General features: G+C 38.5%; 1 protein-coding gene across 33 annotated transcripts in view; it reads left to right on the top strand.

Annotated features, from left to right (window-relative positions):
- Positions 1 to 24,393, top strand: part of NRCAM (neuronal cell adhesion molecule) — a 313,477-nt gene that overhangs the window by 140,420 nt on the left and 148,664 nt on the right. For all 33 annotated transcript variants that reach the window (XR_004672585.3, XM_057302938.1, XM_057302934.1 and 30 more), the window contains one exon: positions 7,695 to 7,761. The gene's annotated coding sequence lies outside the window, so the exon portion shown is untranslated. The remainder of the gene's footprint in view (positions 1 to 7,694; positions 7,762 to 24,393) is intronic.

The following is a 24,393-nucleotide window of genomic DNA, read 5'->3' as shown; positions in this document are numbered from 1 at the left end:
AGCTCTGTCCTCCAGGCTGGAGTACAGTGGCTCACTGCTGCCTCGACCTGCCAGACTCAAGCAATCCTCGCCTCAGCTTCCCAAGTAGCTGGGACCACAGTGCATGCCACCATGCCCAGATAATTTATTTTTATTTTTATTTTTCACAGAGACAGGGTCTCCCTGTGTTGCCCAGGCTGGTCTTGAACTCCTGGACCCAAGCTATCCTCCTTGCCTTAGCCTCCCACAGTGCTCAGATTATAGGCATGAGTTACTGTTCCTGGCCCAAGAGACTATGTTTGATCAATACCAAATAATTAAAAATTGGAGTGCTGTTAATAATTTTTTATCTTATGATAAATCTTTGGTATATTAAACACTATCAAAAGTGTTTTTTTATAACTGTATAGGAATTCACTTGTAGTTCTTGCCTTCATTTTCAGTTGGTAGTTTTTAAATTGTCAGAGCAGCAAAATAAGTATTATTTGTGATCAAATCATTCCTCTTCCACCCTCAGCCTTCTTAAAATACATCAGTGGCTTCCCATTGCCCTTAGGATAAAAGGCTGAAAGAACTACAGGGCTCCACGTGGCCAGGCCTCTGTCTGCTTTGTCAGCCTCATCAGACCTGTCCCTCTTATCCCCTGCTTTTCTTCTTCTCATTTTGTGCCCAATTAAATTGTGCATTGGTATCAAAACTGTAACACATCTTTCCTTCCCCAGCTCTGTAGGACCTCAGCTCAGTCATCATTTCCTTAGAAAAGTCTGACCTTGACAAAGCCAGTTCCCATCACCACACACTCTAGGAGCACCACACACCCCTGCCTTAACAACTTTTCAAAATTGGTATTTTTAGATCCATTTCTGTGATTATTTGTTCAATATCTATCTTCTGCCATTGACCATAAGCTTCATGAGGCCAAGAAGAGACTGGTTTTCTAAGGTTCACTTCTTTGTAACCATTGTATTTCTGATGCTCAGCATAGAACTTGGCAAATCATAGGCGGTTAATAAATGTTTCGCATAACGAGGTGATAAGTAAATGCTCTATGAGGGCAGGGATTTCTTCTATTCTGTTTATTACTGCATCCTCAGTGCCCAGAACAGTGCCTGAGCCATAGTAGTTGGTCACTAAATATTTGTTGAATAAATTAATGTTTTCCTAACTTTTCAAGGACACAGAAAGTATTAATGGAGGAATTTAGGGTATACGTTGAATTTTTTTCCTACAAATATCATGTCTATTAACTTACAGAGTTGGAAGGAAGTTTATAGCCATGTTTTCCTTTTTTATTGTGGTAAAATATACATAGCACAAAATTTGAGATTTTGACAATTTTTAAGTGTACAGGTCAGTAGCATTAAGTACATTTATATTGTTGTGTGACCATTATCATATCCATCTTAGAAAATGTTTTCATCATCCCAGATTGAACCTCAATACCCATTAAACAATGACTCTTCATGTAGTTGTAGATTTATAGAACATTTTTTATTTGCCTTAGAATCTTTCTTCCCACTTGACATAGAAGTCTGATTTGTAAAATATATAAACATGAACTGCTTTTGCTTCCTGAATAGGGTTGGATGCCTCGACTTCATTTGTTTCATTCTATAGCTTGGTGGGTGGCAACATCATCTGGAGGCTGTTCCAGGGCTAGGATGCCTAGGGGAGACCAGGATTCCCAGGGCCACGCTGAAGTACGTCTGCTCACCTGTGAATGAAACCTCCTTTTCTGTATTCAGAACCAGGGGTCATCTTTGTTTCCTCCTTCTTATCACCACCTTCTCCACACACACGTATGCACTCATACACACACAGACTCACGGTCACTTTCCTGAGACTCTGAGCTGCTCAAGGATTGGAATCCTTTGTTACTTACCTAGATTCCAAGTGCTCTTCTGTGTTTGTCGACAGTGTGTTTTCCACCCTGTGGAACATTCCTGATATTACTTTGAGAAAGGGAATCTAACAGCCTCATAATGTTGTGTATTTCATTGTTTAACCATCATTATCCTACAGACATTATTTCACCATGTTGATTATTGTGTAGCCTGGGACCACATGCACCAGAACCCCCTGGGTCTGCCTATTAGAAAAGTGAATTTCTGGCCAGGTGCGGGGGCTCACACCTGTAATCCCAACACTTTGGGAGGCTGAAGTGGGCGCATCACAAGGTCAGGAGATCGAGACCATCCTGGCTAACACAGTGAAACCCCATCTCTACTAAAAATGCAAAAAATTAGCCGGGCATGGTGGCCGGTGCCTATAGTCCCAGCTACTCGGGAGGCTGAGGCAGGAGAATGGCATGAACCCTGGAAGTAGAGCTTGCAGTGAGCCAAGATCACACCACTGCACTCCAGTCTGGGTGACAGAGTGAGACTCCATCTCAAAAAAAAAAAGAAAAGGAAAAGTGAATTTCAAGGTCCCTCCTAAATCTGCAGAATCAGATTCTCACAAAAACTCTATTTTCAATCTTCCCCCTTTCCTTTTCCTTTTCCTTTCCTTTCCTTTCTTTCTTTTTTTTTTTTTTTTTTTCTGAGACTGAGTCTCCCTCTGTCACCCAGGCTAGAGTGCAATGGCGCCATCTCAACTCACTGCAACCTCTGCCTCCTGGGTTCAAGTGATTCTCCTGCCTCAGCCTCCCTAGGAGCTGGGATTACAGGTGCCCGCCACCACGTCCAACTAATTTTTGTTTTGTAGTAGAGACGGGCTTTCACCATGTTGGCCAGGCTGGTCTTGAACTCCTGACCTCAAGTGATGCACCTGCTCAACCTCCCAAAGTGCTAGGATTACAGGCGTGAGCCACCATACCCAGCCTCAGTCTTCCCCATTTTCTTAGATACGGTATTAGTTTATAGCCATCACACAGAGCCTTCTGTATTTGTTTTATGTTCAGTGAACTTGAAAAATAGTTTCTCACTATCTGCCGTATAAAATTTTTAGAACCTTCATATATTCATTGACAGTTTAACTAGACTCCTTTAAACTTTTTCTTCCCTAGGTGAAGTAAACACTATTACTTTAGCTGTTTCTACTAAGGAGTTATTTAATACCCTCTAATCAATTTTGCTCTACTGCTCTGAATACACTTATATTTTAAAATTAAATCTTCTTCCTAGATTATAGACATAGAAAAAGGACCAGTGAGGACAATATTTCATTTAAGGTTTCTATTATGTTCACAATGTGCCAACTCTATTAGATAGGCAGGGCTAGCTATTCTAACAAACCCCCAAACTAGAAACATCACACAATTAGAGTTCCCTCTCAGCTCATGTAACAGTTCACTGTTAGTGATGCAGACCATGAATTTGGAGGGAAGGATCTCTACTCTTCACCCAAGCTGACAAAGGCCATGCTATGCAACTTTTCAGGTTACACTGGCATTGACATACAGCCAGAAATGGAGAGATAGGAGGCGTGGAAAAGACACATTTTCTTTTTCAACATCTGAACAAAGAAGTCACACATATTAGCTCTCTTACACCTTGCAGTCACACCTAGACACAAGGAGAACTGGAAATACAGACCCTGGACAGGAACTTCTTCTCCACAGCCATGTCTGTCTTACATGACAGAGAGAGGGCATGACTCTTTGTTAGACAGCTAGCCATGACTGCACACTGAACTTCTAGGTTTCTCTTTTTTTTTTTTTTTTTGAGATGGAGTCTTGCTCCATTGCCCAGGCTGGAGTGCAGTGGTGTGATCTTGGCTCACTGCAAGCTCTGCCTCCTGGGTTCACACCATTGTTCTGCCTCAACCTCCTGAGTAGCTGGGACTACAGATGCCTGCCACTACACCCAGCTAATTTTTTTGTATTTTTTTTTTCTTTAGTAGAGACAGGGTTTCACCGTGTTAGCCAGGATGGTCTTGATCTCCTGACTTCGTGATCTGCCTGCCTCGGCCTCCCAAAGCACTGGGATTACAGGCATGAGCCACCGTGCCCGGCCTGAACTTTTAGGTTTCTATTTGTACTTTTATGAAACCATGAAGTATACCAAGCACGAATGTCTCAGTCTGTTTTGTGCAACAGAGTACTATAGACTAGGTAATTTATAAGGAAAATAAATGTATTTGGCTCATGGTTCTGGAGGCAGAGAAGTCCAAGTTCAAGAGGCCTGCATCTGGTGAGGGCCTTCTTGCTGCATCATCCCATAGCAGAAAACAGAAGGATGAGAAAGGGCAAGATAGACTGTACATGAAAGCAAGAGGAAGAGGGGAACAGAAGTCACTTTTATGACAAATCCACTCTTGTGAGAACAAACCTACTCCCACAATATTGACGTGAATCCATGCATGAGGGCAAAGCCCCTCATGACCTAATCACCTCTTAAAGATCCCACCTCTGAACATTGTTGTATTTGTGATTAAGTTTCCCACATATGAACTTTGTGAAGCACATTCAAACCATAGCAACTATGTACCATGGAAGGCTACATTTATGTATATGACAACATGATTTCCAGCACGCTGACAGTAAGGTGGTATATATCCAACATGTCCTCTATCAATGTAATTTGCTCACTATTGGATGTTTGCATCAGTCTACAAGTTAGCAAATGATAGTGTCACTTGAGGCAGTCAGATGCTTCTGTGAGTGATGAGTCTTCAGTCTTCAAGGACCAATGTGTTAATTTCTCTGAAAGGTAAAGCGTGATCCACATTGGTTCACCTGCAAGTTTCTTGCTCGAATGGATCCCTTCTTGCTCCCACCCTAACTTCCACAAGATGTATAACATGGGGTCAGTCCCAAGTCCCAACAAGTTTAGTCTTGCAGGAGTAGGCTGAACTTGGTGCTAAACTTGGGGCCAGAAGTCAGGGGCCTGTGTTCCCAGGACCCCAGCCAGCTAGGTTGTGGTAGAGGGAGGGCCCTCTGGGTGCCATCTGATGGAGCTGTAGTTGGAGAACATGCTTTATCTCAGACCATACTGTCTGTTTTTTGGAATGTATTTTGTTTCATAGGCTGCTGTAATGGGAGAACTGGGTTTCAAGATGATTTTGGCTTCTGGCCTTGTCAAGCTGAATTAGCGGCTGGATGACAGGCATACCCTAGAGAAACCAAAGATAAATGCCAGTTTTAACAAGGTGGTTTTTTTATCCTTTTTTCTCCAGTTAAGTATGAATGGAACCCAAATTCAGTCCAAGGATCATGTCAAAGGCAGGAAATTAAGAAAAAAAAAGAGTTTGGGCTTAGTATGATTTTACTACTAGTCAAATTTCTGTTAAGACCAAAGATTAAATATAAATTTATAATTTACTGTCATTTTATAGTGATAAAAGGCAGAACAGTTTTGCATGTTGCACAAATACATACTTGTGCAGATATATAAATATATTCTTGCATATAAAGTTTTCAGAATTGATGTTCTGAAAACTATTTCTCATCTGTATTTATTTTGAAGAGTGTAGACAGAATTGACTGGGTTGTTGGGGGGGGTGGGGGCAGTCAAAGGCTTGATATCTTAATGTAATCTAACCTTTACTGTATTGTTAAGGAGGCCAGTTTTTAGAAATCAGCCTCACAAGAACCAAAGAGTAAACATCTTTAATATCTTTAGAGTTGAACTAAAAAGTATAAGCCAAATGAGATTTTGCAAGTTTTTGCCTGCTGATACTTTTTACCTAATACTGCTTGTAATAGCAAATTTTCAGTTGCATTGAATGTTATGAATTCTCATTTTAAAACCAAACAACTCTTTCTCTGTCAAAAAAGTCCAGCAAAAAAATGTGTCCCAATCCATAGCAATTTACTCTGAAACAGGAAGTTTATTATTTTATTTTTCCATAAGTGGCTAAGGCAAGTATTCACTTTTCAGAATTATTTGAATTTTTAGTGTTATATGCTATTGAATTACTATTATTGTAATTGATTTGTTATGTGTACTGTGGGCTTTGGGGTTCTTACATTTTTCACGTGGATGTTATCTGTCTTTTCTGAAGGCTACTTTAAAAATACATCAAATCTTATCTTGACCTTTTGACTTAGGACTAATTTTATTTAATAGGGTAAGTTGATTGCATTTTGGTTAAAAAATTAAATTGTTACTTGGTTATTGGAAAAATAGTCCTTAGCAATGATGTATTACCCTATTCTCTTGACCTAAATGTGTTTTGGGGTAATGAAAGGCCATTGACACATTTGTCAAAACATGAGTAATGAATGTAACAAAAAGTCATTTCCTAGAAATGTTGGGCATAATTGCTGACATGGTAATACAATTAATACAGTCTTTTGGTGGTCTTTGCAAACCCTTCAGGGTTTACATCACCACAAGGTGGTTAAAAATGTAGCAGTGCCCTATCAATAATATATATAAGCAAGGATGAAATAGTTTTTCCACGTGATGCCATGGAACCATGTTATGCAAAATTACATATCTGTGCTTTTTAGAGCGTTTTGCCCTGAATTGGATTATGCTGAGAACTATTAAAACTTAGGAATCCATCAGCATGTGGACTGAGATCCCTCATGGTAGGAAGCATGAAGTATTTATATTTTATTTTTTTCTTGTTTAGATTTATCCAGTGAATTGGCGGATATGTATTAAGTGCTCAATATAAGTTTGCTGAATTGAGTTGTTATTGTAGATATATCTTAAAATTCTTATAGATGCTCTCCTACACAACTCTAGGGTTTTTTTTAAAAAGTGAAAACAATATTACTATAAAATTGGTTCCAATTCTAAGGAAAAATCACAAGCCTCCACAATATTAATATTTTGTCCTGATAAAATATCATTGCTTCACATGCAATGAAAATCTATTAAGGGTGGTTTTATATGTAATTAACATTTCTTGCAACTTAATGCAGGGAATATTTTATAACACATACATAAGCAAAACCAGCTGAGATTATTAAGCATCTTTTATTAACGGAATAATTTTGTGATTCATAGTTGTCCTGATATTTGAGTGCAGTCCAGAGTTCCTGAATTGACACTTGTTTCTCTTCTCTGAAGGGTTTTTCAGAGGTTGATAGTATGACTTCTGTTTCCAGAAATCCAAAGTTCAAAAAGACACAAATCCTCCCTGAGAAACCTTGGGTGTCACTGAATTGGTTGTTTAAAAAATGAAACTTAATGTGCTCAGCTGTGATTGTTCTACTCACCATCCCTCCTCTCTTTCTCTGGCTAATTCTCAGCTGGACTATTTGCAAAGGAAACATTGAGGCTGACGAGAGGAGAGTTGGAGACTGCAGAACTTGGGAGCTGTCCACTGCTCTGCCTTTGTCACAGCCCAGGTGGAACTCACTCCTCAAATCTTGGTTGTTCCCAGCTTCTTTTTATGACCCTTGTTGAAAACCTGGGGCCTTTCAAACATAACCTAAAAAATTTCTATGCTACCAAATAAAAAAATTTAAATAATAATAATAATAAGCCCATAGCAAAGTATTTTATCCACACTGTATAGATACATTACAAAAACACCTTTATTCCTCTAAACTGAAAAGAGGAATCAGACGTGATTCTCTAGGCTGGAATCCTTTAATGGGATGTCCACCAGAGTTCTGGTCACTTCTCTGCTGTCACTTTTGATTGAAGCCAGCAGAGATATGTTTTGGCAAATCTAGTCATGATTTGTCTTCCTTGCAGGGCTCTCTCTTTAATTGTGTTTCCCATCAGAGAGCCAGTTGGAGTTAATATATTGACACTCTGCTGTGATTGATGACAATCAATGTCGTGTTAACGTTTCTCCCATTTTTTAACCCACAGAGCAATGCTAAGAAGACATTTGGTTTAAAGAATTAAAAGGAAGAACAACTTAAGAGCTTCTTCAAAGGTAAGAGTTTGTCTTCTCAAAACATTTGAATTCGTAAAGATGAGAATTATAATATTAAATAATGTGATTATGTAATATTATTGCCATATTTAATACTTTTCAATCCAGAGAGTGTGATAAAAGACAGAGAGTAGAAACATAGATGCAAAAACATTAATCATACCAATGTCAAAGAAGATAGATCAAATACATAGGGAAGAAAACCAGCCCTCATGTCCTGTCATAGTAATAAGATTTTTGTTTAAGTAAATCATGAATCATAAAGCCCAGAAAATAGAGAGCAGAGGCAAAGCACTGCTAGTAAAAATGTTTATAAAGGGACTAAAGATTAAAAATTATAGGGAATCATTTACAAGAAAATAATTTTCATTTTGATTCAATAATATATCAAAAGTCTCCTGAGGGTATACCATCCATTAATGATTTTTCTTGTCTCACAATGGAGTCCAAAGAATAAAAATATCTCCTTTGAAAGTTTAAATGTTACTTTGAAATGTGATTTCTGCTTTGTAAATTCCTTCCCCATTTCTTATTTCCTACCCCGCTGTCTGCCCCATTCCTATTTATGCCATTCAGCATTATCAGCTCTAGAATGGACCCTGTTAGGCCTATGATGCCTTCTGAAAGGCCATCTATTATAGTACTGAACTTGATGAAAAAATAATCTTACTTGGAGATCTGGAACACAGTTCAGAGACCTGTATCTCAACCAATAATAGCTTTTTTAAGGAATTATGAGAGCACGATTGTTCAGACATTCAGTTCTTTACCTTGTTGATTTCATTTAACAAATAAACTCATGGATTTTAGTTAAGGAAAGAAGATTGTATACAAGATTTTGAGATAGTAAAATCCTTTGAGCATGTTGTCTCTTGTTCCTGAGAATTCTTAGGTTGATCCATTGAGATGTCCTTTTGTAATTGAAAGGAAATGATTCATGCCTCAGCTGAATTTGCTTCCATTGTGTTGTATTGAAACTGACTTCATATGACTAGTTCTTACAGTGTTTCAAAATACCATCAGAAATCCCCAAATTAGTAGACTGGAAACTAAGAATGTTGCTTTGTAAATCAAATAGCACAAATTTTGTTCTGCTTGAACAGTCCCTGAAAAGTGAAAATTAGCAGAGACTAGCAAAATTGATGTTAGGTAATTATGACCAACACCAAAATAGCCTTAATTTTGTACAAATGGCTCTTTTAAGAGAAAGCTCCCTTTGTTGAAGCAAAATGACCTATTTTATAAAGTTTTTATGTACCCCTCTCCTCTACAAGTGTCCTTGTTTCATAAAGAACACCTGCAAGGTAAAGCAATGTGATAGTAAGTACCATCCATTCTGACAGGGACATATACCAAATTACAGTTGTTAGAAACTAGGAGTTACTAGTAATGGTATTAAGTATGGTGGCTTACCAGTACAATACTAGTATCAGCAGTAAGGTATGGAAAATTCTTTCGTAGATAATATATTGTCTGATATCTATAAGGTAGTAAGACACTGAGGGCGGGAGTTTATTTGTAAAAATGGTGTTTTCTGGTGAGCAGGGAAAACAGCGGCCACTGTGAGGAAGTACATGGTGCCCTTTTAAGGTGGAAACGCTTGGCTCAACAGCAGGTGCTCTCCCATTTCCTAGCCCACTCTCAGGTAGTTCTAAGGGAGTTTTTCTGGCTGGATGCATTATTTTTTCTTTCTTCCATCGTGTGAAGGGTACTCGATTGAAAATCTCTGTCTTCTAGAGCAACAAGTGAAAAGGCTCGATTCTTCTTTTCTCAATACACACTTCTTGTTGGTCTTTCTGGCTAGCCTTTTGTTAATTGGCTCAAGAGAGCTTTTAGTTGTCAGGTCCTATGAGAGCCACTAAAATGTCTCATTTTTTGGTTTCGTGAATGGTTGAATCTTGTCAAAACTAAATACTGAGACTTCCCAATTTGTTTCCCTGGCCTCACAAAGACTGACTGAAACTTCCCAAAATTCTAAAGCACACTTATACTCAGAATGTCCCTAGGCTATTCAAGTATTTGGCCTCTGACATTAGAATAAATAAGTTTTTTTCGTAGCTACTTAGAGTTTTCAGTAGTTTTCCCCACATTCACTGGCATGCTGTGATGTTCAGAAAAATGCATGCAGCCAGAATTGTGGACTGTGGTTTGCAAACTCTCAGGCCCATCCCACATCCTTCTCTTTGGGAAGTGCCCTCTATCTGCCCTTATCCAGTGTCACACATAAAAACTGCTCACGTTTGCCGTTAACCCTAATGTGTACATTCTCTCCCTGGGAAATCTAACTTCTACCTGCATTGAAAACCTTGAGCTAAAATGCAAGGCTGCTAGTGGTGGCATTTTGATAATCAACCAGAGTGAGGAGAGAGGATACCTCTGAAATCACCTCGTAAAATGAGTTTTCCGCTGGCCACATTTGTGTAAGTTTGGTCCTAGTAGTAACCATAAGGAGTCTGAGGAAGAAGAATGCCCAGGCTGCACCTTAAAGCATGTTCCCATTTGGCAGCAAGCTGTGTATGAAGAATAACCTGACAAGGTGCTGGAGTCATTTACTGACTGTTTTGGTGGATGACTTGAAATTTGTTCTTTCCCTTGGACTTTACAATACCGAGTTGTTAAAGTTATATGTACATCTTAGGAGAAGGGTAGTTACATCCTGAATAGATAATAGTAAAACTGGTAAGAGTAAAAAGACTTTTATCTTATAATTAAGTTGATTTGTAAAAGTGAACCTGTATTTTATTACAAAATCCTAATAGTTATACAATTTTAATACTATTTATTTATTTAATTTATTTCTTTCTTGAGATGGAGTCTCACTTGTCACCCAGGTTGCAGTGCAATGGCGCGATCTCTGCTCACTGTAAACTCCACCTCCCGGGTTCAAGTGATTCTCATCCCTCAGCCTCCTGAGTAGCTACAATTACAGATGCATACCAACATGCCTGGCTACTTTTTGCATTTTTAATAGAGACAGGGTTTCACCATGTTGGCCAGGCTGGTCTTGAGCTCCTGGCCTCAAGTGATCTGCCTGCCTTGGCCTCACAAAGTACTGGAATTACAGGCATGAGCCACCATGCCTGGCCAATTTTTAATACAATTTAACAGTAAAGACAGCTATCAAAATTTTGTCCTACAGGATCATTTTAAAGCTGAGTTTAGTTGATACCAGTCAAATCAAGAAGACCCAGCACCCACAGAAAGAATACTTGCCCCATGAAGCTGAAGATTAAAAGCTCATGAATAAAGCAGTTACTCTGGGATGGCTAGAACTTATAAAAACCAAGACAGGGATCTAACTCCGAGTAAAAAATATTTACCTCTTTATTGTTTTATACCAGTAAAGTTTGATTCAATATGTAGTCATCTGGAAAACTAGAACAATCTTTTCTTATACAAATTAACTTCCTCCCTCTTCATTGTGACATAGCATGAAGGCAAGGCACAGATTTCAACTAAGTGACATCTCTTGAAACATTAGCATACTTGTACAGTCCCTCTATTGTGATCGTGATGAACTTTTTCACAGAATGACTACTTACCACTGAAATGCAGCATTCCTGGAAGCTGAATGACAGTGCAGTGAAGAACATTCTGTTCTTTCAACCCAGGCGACTGCCCAGCTTTCCATTTCCACATGAAGTCTGAGCAGTGCTCTCTGTCCTGGGGTCAGATGGAAGCATATTAAATTCAATGTGCAACATTTCTGTAGGGAGGCTAAATTATACATTTCCTGATATTTATCTCTGAGTTTTATTCGCATCCGTGATTGAGATGCCTTTATTGATTAGGCATCTCATTTCTGCCTCTTGCATCCTGTCCTCATTATTCTTATGGGACACAGCCATTTTTCTCTGGACACCTCACCTTATCCCCCTTCTCACCACTCCCACCACTCTGGGCTGCTCAGTTTGATAGCTGTTTCTGAAGGCTCAGAAAGAGCAGTTGAAATGTGTTTGAAGAAAGACATCAGCATTTTCTCTTGGGAGATAGCTGGGTAAGGATAATGCCATAGTGAGACAATGATGAAAACAGTGGCATTATGTTTTTGTGGCAGCAATAATTGGTGCTAGTAGTCAGTAGAAGGAATCCTGCAACTTTTATGTGTTCCCCCCTCTCCTCCCATTGTAGTCTAGTGGGGAGAAATATCTGGTTTGAAACTGGAAATAAAAAACTGCCTGAGTCACTCCAGTACATGAAATGTAGAGCACTTAGCATTTATACACCAAAGGGCTAATGCGTGACCTTTGCAAATAGCTTCTTGCATATACTTACTGGATTTGATTTCTTTTCCTTGCTGTACTTTTGGCTTGTAGTTCTTAACTGTTTTCTGGGATTATTAGAATCAGAACTCGTGATGAAATAAGTCTAGATTCATGACCCATAGACTTTAATTTTGAGGTTCACCAAAATGACCAGAACAGTGCCACCAAAAGGCAGGGGCACTGCCCTGTGGCTCTTGTTCCCAGCAAGTACAACCTCTATTAAAATAATTCTCACCCTGAGAGGAAGCTTATTCCAAATGAAAGTTATAAATGGCATCCCTTATTCATTGAGTTAGGATCTTTGTATTCAGCATTCTTATCACCAGAATCATCATTTATTGAACTTTAATTGTGCAACATAACCTAATGGGTGAGATACTCCAAGTATGGACAATTGGAATTGAGACACAGCAGGAATACTGGAAGGCCTCAGGTGTTCAGGTCCACATGGTACTCTATACAAAGGTAGACATGTGTGCCTAGGTTCTGTGGGTATTTTATCATGTCTATTCCTTCCAGCATCTGGCCATTTCATCCCTGGCTGCTTTTGGAGGGAGTCGAATCCTGACAGGAGGGTTATCTAGGGAACTACCCAGGAGGAAAATGAAACCCAGTGTGGAGCAGGAGGCCAGGACCAGGCCCCTGCTGGTAATGCAGTATGTTGCTGTCACAACTGACTGCATACACAAATAGATGCTTGGATTTTTTTTTTTTTTTTTGCTTTGCTTTGTTTTCTTTTATTTTGCCTTTCATGACAGCATTCATTTTGTAAGGCAAAGAAAAAAATCTCTTGGATGGATTCAAGTTTTCATATCTGCAGAAGGCATTTCTACAGCTATTGTCAAACTTAGCTGGTCTGTAAAGATTCTTTGTTTCTGGTTGACTGTTGCAGAAAGCAAGTTCATAAACTACCACGAATACAGGAGAGAATGATTTCTATTGAAAGAGTCGAGTAGGATATGGTGCATGGAGCCAGTCCTGAAAAGGGTTTTGTTTCTTGTAGCATGGTGGAAATTCACATTCACATTGCTGCTCTGTGCTCTTTAGCATGCTACAGTGAAACAATGGGCATGCCCAGCCGTTGTAGCAGTGTTGATTAATGCATTCCTTGAATGTGTTGATTAATGTGTTCCTGGGATGCCTCCTTAAGCCGCCACTGCACCTGAGGTGTGTCGGATATGCCTTCTCCCCGGCTGCTGCTTCGCTCACATGAGCCCTTTTACACATGGGTCTTTTGTGTGTATATTTCACACCAGTGCCTTTATGAATAAAATACAGATCTAGCAGACTTTTTACAGACATATTATCATCTGACAGAAGTGTCTACATTATAATCTAGTTGGGACTCTATAAACTATGATGTTCATAGGAGGAATGCTCTTCTAATAAACACAAATGCTTGGTGGCATGGCTTAGTGGCATCTCTCTGTCCTGTGCATAATCCCACCCAGCGATTTATTTTTATTCTTTTCAAAAGTTTTGTAAAGAAATAAAACTGAAAATACTTATGGAGTACAGTTTGCACTTGAATAATATGGGAAGAGATGTGTAAATGGATTGCCCATTAGACACTTGGTACACTTGGAGTCTCACTTGGAAACCCACTCCTTTCAGGCCAGCCAGGGTAATTCTGTTTCCACTCTGCTTCATTCCAGGTTGTGACTTCTCCTGCTGTATTCTGAATTCTTATTAAATAACATGTTTGTTTCGTAGCATGTTTCCAGAAAGACTTACCTTGATGTGGTTCTACCTAACTAATGGTTTGAAAAAGATAAGTGGGAGGTTTTTGTAATTTGTAATTTGTAATTTGAGACATAAGACTTCTACTACTACTTTAAAAACTTTCTAACCGGCCGGGCGCGGTGGCTCACGCCTGTAATCCCAGCACTTTGGGAGGCCGAGGCGGGCGGATCACGAGGTCAGGAGATCGAGACCATCCTGGCTAACACGGTGAAACCCCGTCTCTACTAAAAATACAAAAAATTAGCCGGGCGTGGTAGCGGGCGCCTGTAGTCCCAGCTACTCGGGAGGCTGAGGCAGGAGAATGGCGTGAACCCGGGAGGCGGAGCTTGCAGTGAGCCGAGATCGCGCCACTGCACTCCAGCCTGGGCGACAGAGCGAGACTCCGTCTCAAAAAAAAAAAAAAAAAACTTTCTAACCTTTTAATTCTCAGCAAGAAGACCAAAAGGATTAGAAAGCCATGTTTTAAAATGATGTGAGAAGGTTCAGGCATAGAAGAAATGGCCCAGTGGTGCTGGGGTGATGGCATTGCCTGCTGTGCCTTGAGGCTCACACTATAGTATTTTAACAGAGGAAACCATCCGTGCTATTCAGAAAAATTACCTTTAACATTGGTAAAAGCAAAGCAAACAAATTCATCTTGAATAAGAGGGAATTTTTATATAATAAAAAATTATCGTATGAAGCCATTATATAAAGAAGTGGTAAAGTCTACAATATTTATTGCTGTTAAATCTTGGCATGAAATTAATGGTGAAGGATGGCATTTTGATATTTTTAAGAATAAGACTTCAATGAGGATTCTTTATTCTTTTAACACATATTAGTGACAAGACTATTCAAAGGTCTGCTTTGAGGTTCACAGAATACATAACTTCTGTTATTTCAGTAATAATAATTAACCCCAAAATTCACTATTATTTTAAATGGTTGTTTATATCTGTCTCACAGAGAGTATTTGTGGAAAATGGAAAATATTGAATTATTTCTGTTGCATTTGCATACATAAACTTCTCTTTTGGAACTTGTGGTACACAGAATATGTGTTTAAATCATTTTAATACATGTTAGATTTGGAAGCTATATTTGGAAACACTAATCGTATTTGAAATGTATTAGTTTTCAGATAACTTTTAATTATACGATCTATTTAAAAGCAAAATGCACCAAAAAGGTATCTAAGAGGGAGTATACATGTATAATTAGACGTGCATTTTCTTGGTTTGCCTTGAATTCTGCAAGAATTGAAGGGGTAAACAAAGAGAAGCAGTGAGCACAATTAATCTGGTTTTCTGCAAAGCTTTTGATACTGTACTGAATAAAGCTGCTGACAGAAGCTGTTAGCTTGGGGAAGGAAAGGCCATAGGAGGAACAGGTTATGAAAGGAGAGAATGGAAGGCAGAGGACAGTCCAACACGGAGAAGAAGCACAGGGGAAATGGCTTCTGCACGTTTCTATTTATTTACTTTTGTCAAAAAGCACAGAGAAGATGCAGTTAATGTAGTTTCCTAAATGGCTTCGTTCCCTGGGGCAAAAAACAAAAAAACAAAAAACTGAGAAGGATCTTGGCAAATATGACTAGACAAAAGTACCATATTTAAATGATTCAAATGACCTGGAAAATATATCTACGTTCCAAGTGTCCTATAAAATATTTCTTTATTATGTAACATTTCTCTCTTACTGAGAATCCAACTATAGATATTCTTTAATGCAAAAACAGTCTTCAAATCGATTTGATTTGCAAAATAATAAGTTATTTGACTGGGATATATTTTTAAAGGTATCTGAAAAACTTTCTTGCCATAGAGGAGTAGGAAAAATAAATATATTCTACCCAAACCAGAAGTCATCCCTAAGGAAAACATACCCTAAATTTTCCCCTGGGTCTTCTCATTGATGGTTGTTGATAACCTAGAGAGGTTTATGGTAGATTGATAGACATTTTTATTTTCCTGAAAACAGACCTTTAGATGCTAAGATTTTTCTTCTGTAGATCAATCTCCAAGTTCAGCAAGGAGGTAGATTTCAAATACCTACATTATAATAGACTTCTTGATTCTGTCCAAATTATTTTCTTTTTTGTAATGTAGCTGCCTTGATCCAGTAAGTGAGCCAATATTTAGGGTATGGAAAGACCCTTGTTACAAAGAGTACATAATGGAAAGCCTTTCTTTTATAAAACAGATTTCCCTCAGTTATGAGTCAAATGTGGCTCCCCATAAGAAGCATGTTCAGTAATCATTGAATGAGTGCTGGGAACATTGTTTATAGTTGAACCTAGAACCTCAACATTTTATTGATAATAAATCACAGTTTATTCTGAAGTCATTTGGGTCTCATTGGTACAAATAAGATACTAATTTATGGAATCTACATGTAATGCCTGTCTGGTGGCCATCTTTATTAAACATTATCTATTGCTTGTTATAAATAGGGAACTGCGAGAGGTGATAAAATGCAAAAAGAGCCAGATACAGCTCTTGCTCTTCAGGGAATCACACTCATTCAGATGTATATGTATAAATTGACTGTTCATATACACACATATGTACATCAAAAAAAAAAGCATGGAATAGCATTATTGATGGTTAAATGTGTTGTAGAGGCCAAAAGTGCTCTAGGAGTTCAAAAGAGTGGTGACCAGTAGGTACTGGGAGACTAACCAAGGTTTATGACTGGTTTGGACTTTAACTGATCATTAAGGAAGAATTATTCTAAAAGCAGTTTAGAAAAATTAAAAAGAGTAGAAATTACAGTGGGGAAAATCACAATGTCTTGAGTGGGGAGGGAGATAAGCATGGTATTTGAATAGTAAAAGAGAAAACAAGTAAACCTGTTTAAAGCAGCAAGTAGACCTAAGAAATGATTGAAAATAATTCTGGAGAGGTGTTCACTTCTTCCCTCCTTTCTTCATGAATGAATGATCATTTATACATTCATTCATAAGTGAGCTGCTGTGCTTCAGATATTCCTAAACAGTAGCAAGTAAGCTGTACATGGAGTGTATACAGCACAGTAATTGCAATGTGGTGTAATTAGTACAAAAATATGAAAATATACATATATATTATGTACATGTATATGTATTGTGTACATATACATGTAAAGGTGTAATAGTGATATAAAGGTAAATGTAGCAACTCTGCATGGTGGCATCAGGAAAATCCTTGAGAAAGAACATGAAACATGGGTGGACATCCCCCAGGCAGACATGGAGAAGGACATTCCAGGCTCTGGGAGAGCCGAGGCCAACTAGATCCTACGTGAAGCCATGTAGTAGATACACTCCAAGTGCCTTGGTATATGATTGAAGGTGGAGAAGTTGGAGGTGCTGTGAAGACAGGTTGGAGAGGTCATCTGTGGCCAGGAATTTGGGATAGATTATGGGATTCCATTTACAGATTTTGAGTACAGGAGTCACGTGGTCAGATCTGAGTTCAGAACAGACACCCCAGCAGCTATATGTAGAATAGATTGGAGTACTGGTGAAATCAGAAGCTGGAAACCAGTAGGAGGCTAGAGATGATAAGAAGCAATAGAGCTTGGGCCACTGTCCTAGCAGAGGGGCTGAAGAGGAGACGGTACACAGTATATTTGCCAACTGAGAATGAAGAATGAGGAAGAGCAAGGCCTGATCTCTGCCATTAGAGACTGGACAGATGGTGGTGATACTGACCAGAGTAGAAAATGTACCTGAACAGCCAGCCACAGTGGCTCATGCCTGTAATCCTAGCACTTTGGGAGGCCGAGGTGGGTGCATCACTTGAGGTCAGGAGTTCAAGACCAGCCTGGCCAACATGGTGAAACCCCATCTCTACTAAAAATATAAAAATTACCTGGGCACGGTGGCACGTGTCTGTAATCCCAGCTACTCAGGAGGCTGAGGCACGAGAATTGCTTGAACCCGGGAGGCAGAGGTTGCAGTGAGCCAAGATGGAGCCACTGCACTCCAACCTGGGCTGCAGAGCAATACTCTGTCTCAAAAACTAAAATAAAATAAAAAATAAAATGCAGCAGAAGGGCTGCTTTTAAGAGGAAGACAGGACTGTGATGAATCTGTTGTTTAAAATATGTCTAATTGTGAATATACTATACTGAGTTTGAATTATATTCAGTTATGAACTCATTAAGTTCTTGAGTGAGAAGTGATATATGCCCAGTGTTGTTTTGAGAAGGCTAATTTGGCATCTATATTTTAGGAAAGTTTGGTGAAAGGACATAGAAGATGAGAAAAGCAGTTAGGAAATTATTGCTTTGCTAGATATATTTGTACTGAGATCCCAAAACTACATGTGAGGCCATGGGAATGGTAGGCAGAGATGCTGGGAGTCAAGCAGGTTGCCCCTTGAGGAGGACAGTAGCTCCTTGCCTTCTGTCACTTTGTTTAAATTTACCAAGAACTTTAGTTCCATCATTCTGTGAATACAATCTTATTTGAGACATATTTGTTCTCAGTTGGACATCTTAAATGGAATTCAGAAAACAGGGTTGGCAGCAGTGATAACTGGTCATCCCAGTTTGTCCTGAGGTTTAGTGTACTTTTTTGAAGAAGAGGAGTGGTTTCTCGGGGACTCCATACAAGTAGAATTCATGCCATCAGTCATCTCCAAGAGAACTAGCTGTAGAAACCAAAAGGTCAAAAACTTATATTAACTGAGGGACCTAGAATGTACACAATTCAGACTGAAATTATTTTCTCAAAGAGTGATCTGAATGAAGAAAATTTTGCCAAGAGCAAAAATGAAGGAAAACAGTACATAGCATTCCCAAGGGTCACTGGAAACATTTTTTGAAGCAATAACACGGAACAATATGTCATTATTACTAAGCAGACAAATTTGAGTGAAATATAAGGGGAAAGAGCTGCATTGTTTCTGTTGTTGATTTGTTGTGGGTTTTTTTTTTTTTTTTTGTACTTTGGTCACTATTTAGAAAGGGTGATCAGTTAGACACAGGCCACATGTTTAAGGTGATATTTCTGTGAAACATTTTCATCTTAATAATTATTTCATATTTATTATGATGAAAGGCATTTAACCCTAGAGCATGTACAAAGCTGAGTCGCAAGTCTCAGAAATAGTGTCCTAAAGTGATGTATTGGCCTCAGATGGAATTCGTATGTACTTATACACAAATTCACCATAATGAATGCACCAAATCATACTTTTAAATGCCCAAATAATTCATATTCATAAATTTTTCATTTTGAGCCCCTAGATATTTTTTAATCAAAACCCATACCACTATCCATTCATCTTCCATTCAATCAAATGGAAAAGAGCCATATTTTTTTCAAAAATAGCAAAATTATCTAATTTCCCTTCTACTTCTCATGTCCATAGGATAAGCAAAAGAAAAAAAATCCGAAACACCTGAGTTGGCACTTTAAAAATTTATCCCAGAAACATGAGATGGGATGGTCAGAGGTCATGCAGTTGGTGTCATGGGGGCACCCTGCCTGTTTTCTTCTGTAGCTCATACCAGTCACGCCTTGTTGGTGCTAATGACTTCCCAGGTGCCTGGTACCAATTCTTCATTAGTTGCTGTTGTCCTAGAAATCTGTGTAGGTCATGGAACCTATTTTCTGGAAAACCACTTAATACTTATTTTAATTTCTGTAAATGTTGTCTGTGGAAAAGAACATTTCCACATTTTGCTTGCCATTGTTCTGAATCTGACTGGCAGATAACACACTTTGGCATCTGTAATGAAATTACATTAATCGTCTGTCCTTAACTCTTTTCCTGGTAAAAGGAATGGGAAATCTTTGTTCAGATATGCAATAACAGTATTTTAAAATTGTTCAAATTATATAGAATTCTTTGCAGATTATGTTAGAGAATTCATTACAATTTAAATTCATTTTATTATCAAAATGATTCTTTGTTTTTTGGTATTACATAATGGTCTTCCTTATAATGGAGTGTTTTACTTCTATTTATAGAATATAGAGAATGTTGTGTAGTTTGCTGTTTTATTTTTTTAAAGAACTATTTTTAACAAAAATTTGATTCAATGAAATGTAATTCTATTTCCTGAATGAAACGTAAAATAAAACGTAATTTTTTAAGAAAAGCTTTAAAAAAACGTAATTTTTTAAAAAAGCTTTCTGTTATTGAGTTGTATTGAGTATTATATTTTAATCAAAAATTTGAATTTAAAAATAATCTTTTCTAAGATTGAGTTTCTCTTAAGTCATAAAATATTTTACTGCCCCCAAATGAGCACCATAATTTTAATGTCACAATAAATTAGAAAAAAAATGGAGAAATTCCAGGTTGCAAAGCCAGATCTGATACAAATTTTGCCTGATGCCTTTATTATTACCTTACACTTCCACCTAGCCTATGTGCCTCAACAGGATAGACATGTGACATTTTTCTTGGGAAATTTGACTTAGTCTTTTCAATGGTGTCCCTAGTTTAACACAACATGGAGGCAAAATGTTTTCTGGAAGGATCTCAACTTACCCAGGGATGCATTTCTCTTTTGCTTCTCTGTTTGTTGGCGTATGCATGACATAATGACCTTTTTAGAAAATAGATGTTTATTATAAAAATAGCATCTGGTATCCTCTAACATTTTATTGCATAAAGATAAATTAGTTTAATTTTATATAATATATTTTAACTTCTTCCCAATGGTGATGGCCTTCTTCAATATTTAATAAGGTAAAATTAGCATAGTATTACAATAACAATTGAGAATAATCAAATATGCCCTAAGCAGTGTTTTTTCAATATCAGGGCTTTTTCTCTCTTCTCTTGCTCTTTTGTTAAAAAAAAAAAAAAAAAAAAGTCAAAAGAAATTTGGGGAAGGATTACATTTGTATGTAGGCAGTAATATCTTAACAGGAGGCTTAGATATTCCTAGTGATACCTGTTGTGAAAACCATATGTTCTACTGTAATAAAAGCAGTCACCATTTATTGAGGCGTACCATGTGCTAGACATGTTCTAAGTACTGCACATGTTTTATCTCATCCTCACAGTAACTTGTTATTTATACTCATTTTATAGATGAAGACATCGAGGTACAGTGTTAATTACATCACTCAGGGACACAGAGCTAGTAAACCGTAGAGCAGGGCTTCAAACCAAGGCAGTCTAATTCCAGGGTTCATGTACTTCACCACCACATCGCTGCTTGGACACAAAATGTGCCCACCAGAATGCTTAATTAGTTCACAAGAGCTGCATTTGGCCTTGAGACTTCTGGTCAATGTGCTGTATGTACATGACAAATAAGGTCTCATATGGAAGTCAAAGTTATTACCCGGCTGCCCGTTCACATCAAATAATAAATCTAAAGACTGTCAAGGTTGTTGCACTGCACATGTGGCTCTAAATATCTATTCCATGTTTGTGCGCATTGCAGAGAATAAATAGGTGCAACAGAAAGAGAAAAACAAATTCTAGACCAAACAATATAATATGGTTAGGAATGCTTGCCTGCTATTACATTGGGTATTCTTATCTCTTATATGACTGATTCTATCTGAAAAAAAATTCTTGGACTCTAGTGTCATTGTGGTTTGCTCACAGGTCTGACCTTTGTCCACAGTAATAGAAATCGTGGTAATGAAAGCTCACTTTTTATACCTTTTCCCCAACCCATGCTACCTCTTCTTTCCTAGAGCTGTCACCCAGGAACTTGAGCCACGTTTTATTCACACAGGATTTCAAAGGCAGCTCGGTAACTACTGCTTCTCAGAAGAAATTTACTGATAGCTGCTTTGATGTGACTTTTTACTCCTTTCCCTGGCCCCTTCGCATCCTCACCCAGTGTTTTGGGTTTTTTTTTTTACTTTTCTTTTCTTTCTTTCTTTCGTTCTTTTTTTTTTTTGAGATGGAGTCTTGCTCTGTGGCCCAGGCTGGAGGGCAGTAGTGTGATCTTGGCTCACTGCAAACTCTGCCTCCTGGGTTCAAGCGATTCTTCTGCCTCAGCCTCCCAAGTAGCTGGGATTACAGACATGCGCCACCAGGCGCAGCTAATTTTTGTATTTTTATTAGAGACAGGGTTTCACCATGTTAGCCAGGCTGGTCTTGAACTCCTGACCTCAGGTGATCTGCCCGCCTCAGCTTCACAAAGTGCTGGGATTAGGCATGAGCCACTGTGCTTGGCCCTGCATTTGTGTTTTAATAAAAGAATCTGGAAGATAAATAGTCTTGAAGAGAGACAAAGGAAGGAAAATTTAAATCCTATTATTAGATTCAAGCAGAAGAATTCCATGTGGAAGGTTTGGGTTTGTTGTTGTTGTTGTTTGGTGTGTTTTTTGTTTTTGTTTTTGTTTTTTTTTTGAGATGGAGTCTCGCTGTGTTACCCAGGCTGGAGTACAGTGGCGCGATCTCGGCTCACTGCAAGCTCTGCCTCCCGGGTTCACGCCATTCTCCTGCCTCAGCCTCCTGAGTAGCTGGGACTATAGGCGTCCACCACCACACCCGGCTAATTTTTTTTTTTTTTTTTTGTATTTTTATTACAGACGGGGTTTCACCGTGTTAGCCAATATGGTCTCGATCTCCTGCCCTTGTGATCCTCCTGCCTCGGCCTCCCAAAGTTCTGGGATTACAGGCATGAGCCACTGTGCCCTGCGGGTTTTTTTTGGGGGGGAGGGGGTTGTTTTGGATAGAGGAGTCCTGTCCTGTGAGCCCCTTACATTGTCACACCCTAAAACTATCTCCTCATATATCCCCCACCTGCTTAGATTATAATAATTTCAGTAATGCCTTCTAGACAATGATCATGTTAAATATGTACTTGTTTCTTTTAATATGATTAATGGTAATAAAGTATAGCTTTGCAACGTGGATTTTATTTAAATCCGTAGTTTTATTAATGATCTCCAGATTATAAAGTGTTTTATTCTGGGTGTTTTACTGTTTCTTTGTCTTAATTAAGCTTGTACAAAGCCAAAGCCCTGTCCTGACTCTGCTGCAGGTGGACTGGCCTCCTTGATGCCCCATGAGCAAGCCAGGATGCTCCCACCACAGGGTCTTTCACCGAGGCTCCCTCTGTCTGGAACACTCTTCCTGCACATATCCCCATAGCTCACTGCTTCTTCTTTAGGTCTTTGCTCAGATATCATTTTCTGGTGAGTTATTTCCTGAACCTGTGGCAAGAAAGTATATTACACATGTGCATATACACACACATACATGCGCATGCACACACACACACTGACATGTTGGAACCCCTGTACCCCCTCCTTTGTTTTATTTTTTTTCTCTGTAATACCACCTAAGAAACTATATAATTTGCAGTTGTTGTTTTTTTTATGTTTCCCTCCCTTTAGAATGTAAGGTTTGTGAGGACAGAAACTTTGGTCTATTGTGTTCATGAATGTATCCCAGCACCAAGAACACTGCCTGGCATGTAATAGGTACTTAATTTGCTCAATGAACAAATGAATGAACGAATGATGACTTACGAAACATTAAAGTTTCAGCCCTTTGTCAGATAATGTTGTTAGCTAATTAAATGCTGCTTTAATTTTCTGTGACACCCTGATTTCTAAAGGTTTAGAAATGGTGTTTTTTTGGAACTCAGCTTACTCACAAATTCTGCTAGCAGGAGGAAAGGGTATTGTGGCTTTCCATTGTTAAAATGCGGAGGTGGAGTTGGAAAACAATCAAAAGAAATGTTCCTCTCATTTTTTGGACCAAATGAACAAATCTAGCGTTTGTTTTTGAGAGAATAAATACTCTTCAAAAAGAACAGAAACTGTTCTCAAAATCTTTGAAGTATGTCACTGATCCTTCAACCAGTAGCTGGAGAAGCAAGTATCCTACTGACAAACACAGGCTTTGTGGGGTTGAAAGCCGATCATAAGTTTACAAAGACTGATTGGGCCTTTGACTTGTGACTAATGCCTGGCACTGACACAGAGGAGGCTCTTAATCGGCACAGCCACATATATTTTAAGTAAAAATGCTTGTTCTCAAAGAAATTAATTTTTTTGCCTAGTGCCCTCTTTCGGGTTAAAAGAATGCATTGCGCAGGATGTAAATAACATTAATAATTCTGCCAAAGTGACATCATTTTCTGTAATGGTATAGGGAAACAGATTATTTGGGGAGAGGGATTCTCGTTATTTGTTTCTTAGAGATTTTTCTTTTAATAATTAATTTAATTTGCCAGTTGAAAAAGCACAAGAGATCATATGAATAAGAACAATGTTCCTAATGGCCTTCTAATTACAGGGTCTGTGTTTTGTAGTACTAACATTAAAGCCAACATGTTTCTTATTCATACAGTAAAAAATATCTATTCTCAAGACCTGATCCAGACCCTGCACTCATATTTGATTTCAGGGTATGAAGACCCCCTACAATCCCCCTCCCTCCAAAAACCATCCTGACCTGCTGGCTAATGCCTGAACTTCTCCTCCTAGGCTTGGTTTCCTTAATTCAGTTCTATATTTATTGAGTTGCTACTGCTTCAGTCACATATCAGACATGGGATTAGCGCTCTGAGTCACCTGTATATTCTTCCATGTGCCAGGGACTTTCTGCTCTGATCCTTGCTGAAATGAAACCTCTGAGGTTTCATCCATAAGTAATACTTTAGTGGCTCTACTTCAGTTCTTTCTAGGCAAAGATATTAGGATATTAATAGCTGAGGAGAG

Source organism: Pan paniscus, chromosome 6 (assembly GCF_029289425.2).
Source record: "Pan paniscus chromosome 6, NHGRI_mPanPan1-v2.0_pri, whole genome shotgun sequence".
Classification (NCBI taxonomy): Eukaryota; Metazoa; Chordata; class Mammalia; order Primates; family Hominidae; genus Pan; species Pan paniscus.
Note: the sequence above shows the minus strand (reverse complement) of the source record. Positions and strands in the feature narration are given on the sequence as shown.